Source organism: Nelumbo nucifera, chromosome 3, assembly GCF_055504915.1.
Source record: "Nelumbo nucifera cultivar China Antique chromosome 3, China Antique-T2T, whole genome shotgun sequence".
Lineage (NCBI taxonomy): Eukaryota > Viridiplantae > Streptophyta > Magnoliopsida > Proteales > Nelumbonaceae > Nelumbo > Nelumbo nucifera.
In genome coordinates, this window is record NC_142651.1 from 405,707 (window position 1) to 412,710 (window position 7,004).

Consider the following 7,004-nt stretch of genomic DNA (forward strand, 5'->3'; position numbering starts at 1 on the left):
GCTCTCTAGCCCACAAAGATTTGGTTACCAATTCTCTCTACACTATATTTATTGAAGTCTTCTCCAGGTTCGTCAAAAGTACCAACTTTTTTTTACTTTCTACGTTAAATTGTTGATTAACATCTTCGAATATTGTTAGGGTTCTAAATGGGCCGGGTCTGATCTTATGGACCCAAATCGAATGGTTGTCTCCTGGATATAGTAGTCTAGTACAGATGGTTTCGATTCCCTTCTTGATCTATTATCCTGATTATTACTCTAGATTATCAGTCTGAAAACCAATGTATTCTGTTCTGGACCTAAAATTACAGACCCTACACGGTCTGGTATTGTTACAATTCCTTAACATTTCTTGTAGACTCAATTTTGATTCTACACTGACCAACCTAGACCCAACCCATTTACACCCTCTAATAAACTAATAAAGTGTGGGTATGAACCGTGGGTATAAATCAAACTGATTAGTTGGGACTTGGGAGTAAGGACCAACCAAGATTAACCCAAATCACGCTCTTCACTGATGTCTGAACGATAGCACATACCATCGCCATCAGCTTATTCATCAAAGAAACCGGGTTGGTTCAAGTCCTTCAATAACAATTAACACCTCAATAATTTACATGCCGAATGGAGGCTCATACGATACGGAGGAGTAATTAATCATAAAATTACAAGTGACTAAAGTAAACAAGGGAGAAAAATACTTTTGACCGAAACCCATTTGAATTTACCAGAATAAAATGAATCAATGTTCAATCCTGAAACGGTTTTGCGGTGAATTAAGCCAGTGCCTCGTTCAAAAAAGCCTTCCCAGGCTGCCTTTCGGCCAAAGGCCCATGGCATCCCAACAGCTTTGCATTTACACCATCAGGGACAATCCTGTTCTCCTGCTTGTATTTGATATAATCTGTCCTGCTGAACTTGGTGAAACCCCACTTCCTGCTTACAATTATTTTCTGCCTTCCTGGAAACTTGAATTTGGCTCTCAATGCTTCTTGTGCATGGTTTCCATTAGCATCTTTGCACCTCACAGAGAGGACTTGCCCAATGTTAACCCTGGCACATGTTCCCTGTGGCTTGCCAAAGGCACCACGCATACCGGTCTGAAGCCTATCAGCTCCTGCACATGAAAGCATCTTGTTGATCCTCAAAACGTGGAAAGGATGGACCCTTACACGGAGATTGAAAGCATCTTTTCCGGCAAATTTGGTCATGAACTTGTTGCAGGCAATACGGGCAGACTCAAGGGCTTCGCTAGAGACATTTTCCTTCTCCCACAGCTAACAAGATGAACGCAGAATGGGAATTCATCAACACCCTTCTTTTTCATTCCCACATCATAGATCCTAATCTTAGGATCAGGGACACCACGACAGTATCTTGACTTTGGGTAGGGCTTGTTCATAATCTGTCGGTAGCACCGCGCAGGTCTTCGACCCATGATCCCCCCCTATTGAGAAGTATTGAATCAGTTTTGTATGCATGTACCTCATGGCACAAAATCACATAGAATGCTTATAACCAAAAGTAAAAGGCAGCTATTCTGAAGCAGAAATAATTACTTTCAACATACGCAACGATCACGGCTAACATTGTGTCGATTTATAATCAGATTAAATTTCCTTGCTTAGAGAACAATGAAAAATGAATCCTGCAACAACACCATTCAATTTTGTTCATTGCCATAATTGATAAATGCCTACAATTAATTCTACTCCAAAGACTATTAGGCCAAAAAACTCCCTCAGAACCAGTGATATTTTCAGCAAATTAACTCAGACAAGGCTGAAACTAATGTGTAAATTACATCATTGGGAGTTTCAACTCTAAACAAAGAGACGGCCATTAATTTTCTACTTCAATAAAATTCACATCATTGGTTCTGATAACAACATAAACCTCTCGTTTGTACTAATAAAACTATAACAAATACTACAGCACAAACTTCACAATCAAAATTGTGTTTGACAGGCATGATAGCAAGAATTCTATCTCAAAACAAATCAGACATGGATATTGATCAAAAAACCAATCAGGCGTGGACCAAAACAGATGCACGTTATTTGTTATATCAAACAACACAACCCCATAAGATATCATGCACATCCCTCAGAATTGAATTCATCAATGGAGATCAGTCCACTACTTTTACTTTGGCTAGCGTTCCTCATAGGGATGCAAAATCCGATTATAAATAGCATACAAGAGTGGGAACGTATTGACAAATCACTATCAGTACATTTTTAAAATAGATGCACACATAGAAAAAAAAAAAAAAAAACAAAGTCCTCATTCAATCATTCGAAGTATGGCCTGAAGAACTAGCTAGGGCCGCTAGGTGCTTCAAACCTTACAAGGAACAAATGAACAACATACATTATATCATGTCATAACATATCATATTTGAAAACCCTAGTTGACTAGTTTACAACCGGGATTTCATAGATATTTCCTTACATTACTGGGGAGTAGGGACTATGTACCAATTCGTCGTACTATCACTCACTAGTGAACGGTACTGAAAAAAAATAAAAAAAAAAAAACTCACCGCATTAAGAATCATAGTAACAACACAAAACACAGAAGAATATATATGATGCCCAAAAAGATGCTGTAAGATCTTTGACCAATGAAACCTCTCCCCGTGAATATGAATACAACTTCATTAGTTTCCGCATTTATGTTGGTTATATGCTTTTCCAGAACAATGTCAATATTTAACAATTCACTTTCTAAGCCTATATATAGGTAGATTATTAAGTAGTGTAGCATAAAAGATCTTGCAAATGAATCTTCAGTTCAGGTCTCCATAAACTTTCCGCATGGATTATTTCAGAAGAACGAAAGTTTTATTTTAGTCATCCTCAGAGACATAAGAAAGATCTTTAATTATTCATTTTCTAAGCCTATATAACTAATAAATTTCTACATGGGTAATCTAAAAAACTAAAAATATAAATAACATATAGACGTTGATTATTAAGAATATAAAAGGATCTTGCAAATGCCTCTTCAGTTCAGGTCTCCATAAACTTTCCGCATGGATTATCTCAGAAGAACGAAAGTTTTCTTTTAGTCATCCTCAGAGACATTAGAAAGATATTTGATGAACCATTTCCTTTCAAATAAGGAAAGATCTTTGATGTTCAAACCAAGCGCTCGCAAAAATCCTAAAACGAAAGATTGGCACTTTGATTATGCCTTATTTGCTTTATAAAAATGTAAAAAAGGCAATCTCTAAACACAACTAGTTTTGCCATATATTTTCAACACTTTAATGGCATGAACTTTGATCAATGAACCTTTAAAATTGAAACAAACACACAATTGGATTTGAAAGAAACACTTTTTCATTGCATTAAATTTTTTATAATATTTAGTTTTTTATGTCCTCAAGACTATACAATTGATAAAATTCCACAAGGGTACGTAAAAATAAAAAACTACATATCATATATACGTACATTAAACAACGTGAACACAAAAAATCCTGCCAAAGCCTCTTCAGTTCAGGTCTCCATAAACTTCCGCATGGATTATCTCGGTAGAACGAAAGTTTTCTTCTAGTCATCCTCAGAGACATGGGAAAGATCTTTGATGTTCAACCCAGCACTAATGAAAATCCCATAACGAAAAGAATGGAACTTTGTTTATGCCTTGTTTGCTTTATAAAAAAGACAAAATCTATAAACCCAAATAGTTTTTAACATATATTTTCAACACTTTTATGACAATGACTTTGATTAATGAACATTTTACATTGAAGCAAACGCATGATTGGATATGAAAGAAACAATTTTTCATTCAATTGAAATACCATATCATACAGTTAGGCTACAATAGGTTATTGGTGGACCACCGGGCTGAACACTGTAGTTTTATTGGTTTATCAAAAAAACACATGATGGTAACAATTACCTCGCTATTGGAATGTATGAACATTGACAAATAAGGAGGGGCAACCAGTGAATGCTTAAAGGGACTGAAGTTTGGACAGGCTCTGAACTTCAGGAACTTGATCTTGACTGTGGAAGGGACTCTAGAATAATGACAACCAGGGTTCTCGACAAGACCAGAATGTAACAAGGGGGTCGAGGAACTATCAAGAGAGTTGGTTATCACATTTATACGAGTCCAGAGATCAGAAAACAACGTAGTTACCTAAATGGCTAAAGTAGGGGTCAAGAGGGAACAGTTGTATTAGGGAACCAGATCAGGTAGCTATGGTTGACCAAACATTTAAGGGCTAAGCATTATGGTGTTGGTGTACATAACATTCTTTTTCAAATACTAATAAAGTTTCAATTGCTAACAATAAGAAAAAGGAAAAGGTGAGACACCACTCCTGAAGGAGTAAACAAAAGGAAACTTAACATACTAGAATATGCAAATCTAAATTCTGGAAGATATAAAACATTTCAAAAGCCTATTAGGCTATTAGCTCTACTGATTAGAATATGGTAGTTATTAGCATAAAGGTTGTAGTCTTGTACATGCATGTCTGTATAATTGGTTACTTAAAGGGAAAAAAAGAAACCAAAGATTCACAAAATCCGATTAACAATACGGAATACCGGCGGAAGTAGCTGTTACAAACACCCGTATAGCCGTTATAAATCCTTTCTTCGGCCGCTACAAACTACGAATGGACCCATCTTTTTGAGCCAGAGAACATCAGGTCTCTGGCTAAACGTCGAGAAAATAACCGAAAAGGCTGCGTACTACTACTACTACCTAGAAAGCTACAAATGAAACAAGAGATACAGAGAGAGAGATACAGAGAGTAACCAGATAAGCAGCGAACAAAGAGGGCAATCGGCTTGTGTGCTCCTCGTCGAATCAAGAAGTTTCCAGCGACACATGGAGGAGGAAGAGAGAAATGGCGGTTGAATTGGATAAGGAGAGGGGCACTCGAGGCAACAATCTTGGATCTCTCGGGAGCTAAATCGGATCCAACAGAACATCGAGAAGACCAAAAGACCAATGATAACGCCGACGAAGACATATTCGGCTCTAAGGCTCTAGAAAGATTGCTCCCGATAATCTCATACAAAATGGTCGAGAAGAAATAAAATATAGGGTAAAATACTTCACTTGAAACAATAAGAACATATGCAATCGAATAAAAACGCCATCGCGGCTACCAATTTAAAACACTTCACTTGAAGAAACCATAGAAATGGGAATGAAACAGAGACTCAACATGGTTATACCTCACAGTTTGACGATCAAACCACCCGCCGCTTGGAATAAAGGGCTGTCCAACGGCACTGAGATGGGAGCACTATATATAGTTGTAGAATTAGATGGCGATGAACCTTCCAAACCCTAACCCTAGCAGGGCTCCCCCCCACCAAATTGAAGAGGGAGTACTTGGATGAGTGCCACACACTAGACTATTCCCACGTGCGACTCTGTAGGGCTTATCTGGCTGACTGGCTGTGGGCTGTGGCTGGTGTTGGGTGCAGATTAACCGGATCCTGATCTGATTTTGATCCGAAACCGATCCGGTTGTGTCAGATTTGGTTATACTTGGCCCATTATTGAAATGGATTGGATCAGGAAATATGATCCGTTTGCTTTCGGATTGAATTCAAAACACACCATAGGCCGGGCTCGGGCTTGGCTTTTCCCAAATATTGAATGGGCCCGGCCTAATCTCAAGTTTGAAACAGTGTAAACTGAGCCTAAAGCCCGGCCTACATGTGTTTGTAACCAATGTCATTTTCCTGGAATAAAAAAAAAGAGTGTTACATCGATGTCACATTTGAAATTTTTTCTTTGAAGCACATGAAGTTTGGTTATAAGTTTTTTTTTTGTTTTTGAAAAAAAAAATGTTTTATCATATTACGCCTTAGAATTGGAAATGTGTATTTTGAGAAAATACCTTTATTGGTGTTTTTTCGTTTTTTTAATGTTGCTGGCATGGAATTGAAAAATGCCTATATGTCAACTGTCAACAATAGTAATGGTACCAAATAGGAAAAAAATCCTAGATGCCGCTCCGATGCTGGTGGTGGCTTAGCTTACAGTAGACGACGGATGTGGAGAATCTGCACATAAAGAATCAGAGAACTCGGGGATGCTTACCCGATGAGGTCGTTCTGATGCTTAAGTAAGTATGTGCGAGCTGAGAATAATTAGAGAGCAAGAGAGCTAGTAAGCAGTAAAATGTGCGTACCTTGGGCCCCGGGAAGGAGGTCTTTATATAATGGAGTCCTCGCGGGATTTACGGAGTAGTTCCAAGATCTTTGTCATGATAGAATTTGTTTCTGCGTTATCTGGAGATAACGTTATCAGTAGATAAGGCTAATCACTTATGCCCGGATCGGAAGGGAAGATAATGCTTAGTTGTTGCGATACGTGATCACGCAGAATTCGGGAACCGTTAGAGACTTTCGAGGTTATATTGAGGGCAAATCGGTATACCCGAGCTGATTTCTACCTCGAACTGATGTTCTCGAGCTAAGTGTCGTACACCCCGAACTGGATTATGTACTAAAGCCGCGACTTGGTACCGAGGTGCCCTTAGCTCGAGATGGGTACCGAAGTGTCTTTAGCTCAGGATGAGTACCGAAGTGCATTTAGCTCGAAGAATCCCTAGCTCGGGGTAGTGGAGCATTACTTTGTAGCAAGTTGGCTATGCCGAGTTGTCACCTGTCGAGTCACGTCCACGTGTCCCCTTATTATGAGGTCGGGCCAAATCACCCTCCATCAATTGCCCCCCTCTCCCCGAGCCAGGGCTCCTGACCTGGTGTGGGGAGTTCACGACATGACGGGTGGATTTTGTTCGAAGTCTAGGCCGTCTAGTCATAGTTCATCGGTCGGACCAGTTCGTTATTCGGCTCAATCAAGGATAACCCGGGTTGCGTACGGTTTACGCGCGGACGTCACACGATCTATAAACTCTACGGACGCCAAAAAATGCGCTAAATTGATTTCAACATTGGGGGTCGTGCAGTCGGTTTTCTTGAGATCCGTTGGATCGCCTTGATCTTGACCAT

The 7,004-nt window shown here is 39.2% G+C and overlaps 4 non-coding genes and 1 pseudogene across 5 annotated transcripts; all 5 read right to left on the reverse strand.

Annotated features, from left to right (window-relative positions):
• Positions 1 to 576: 576 nt before the first annotated feature.
• On the reverse strand, positions 577 to 5,349 carry LOC104592671 (large ribosomal subunit protein uL16-like; annotated as a pseudogene). Its single transcript, XR_016083982.1, has 3 exons — positions 5,214 to 5,349; positions 1,563 to 1,651; positions 577 to 1,450 (listed from the first exon to the last, which is right to left on the reverse strand). The product of XR_016083982.1 is annotated as a large ribosomal subunit protein uL16-like (transcript).
• Positions 2,104 to 2,178, reverse strand: LOC148800883 (small nucleolar RNA R21). Its single transcript, XR_016085082.1, has one exon. It is a non-coding gene; the product is annotated as a small nucleolar RNA R21 (small nucleolar RNA).
• LOC148800884 (small nucleolar RNA Z159/U59) lies at positions 2,789 to 2,872 on the reverse strand. Its single transcript, XR_016085084.1, has one exon. It is a non-coding gene; the product is annotated as a small nucleolar RNA Z159/U59 (small nucleolar RNA).
• LOC148800885 (small nucleolar RNA Z159/U59) lies at positions 3,007 to 3,090 on the reverse strand. The gene has a single exon (XR_016085083.1). It is a non-coding gene; the product is annotated as a small nucleolar RNA Z159/U59 (small nucleolar RNA).
• On the reverse strand, positions 3,499 to 3,581 carry LOC148800886 (small nucleolar RNA Z159/U59). Its single transcript, XR_016085085.1, has one exon. It is a non-coding gene; the product is annotated as a small nucleolar RNA Z159/U59 (small nucleolar RNA).
• Positions 5,350 to 7,004: the final 1,655 nt, after the last annotated feature.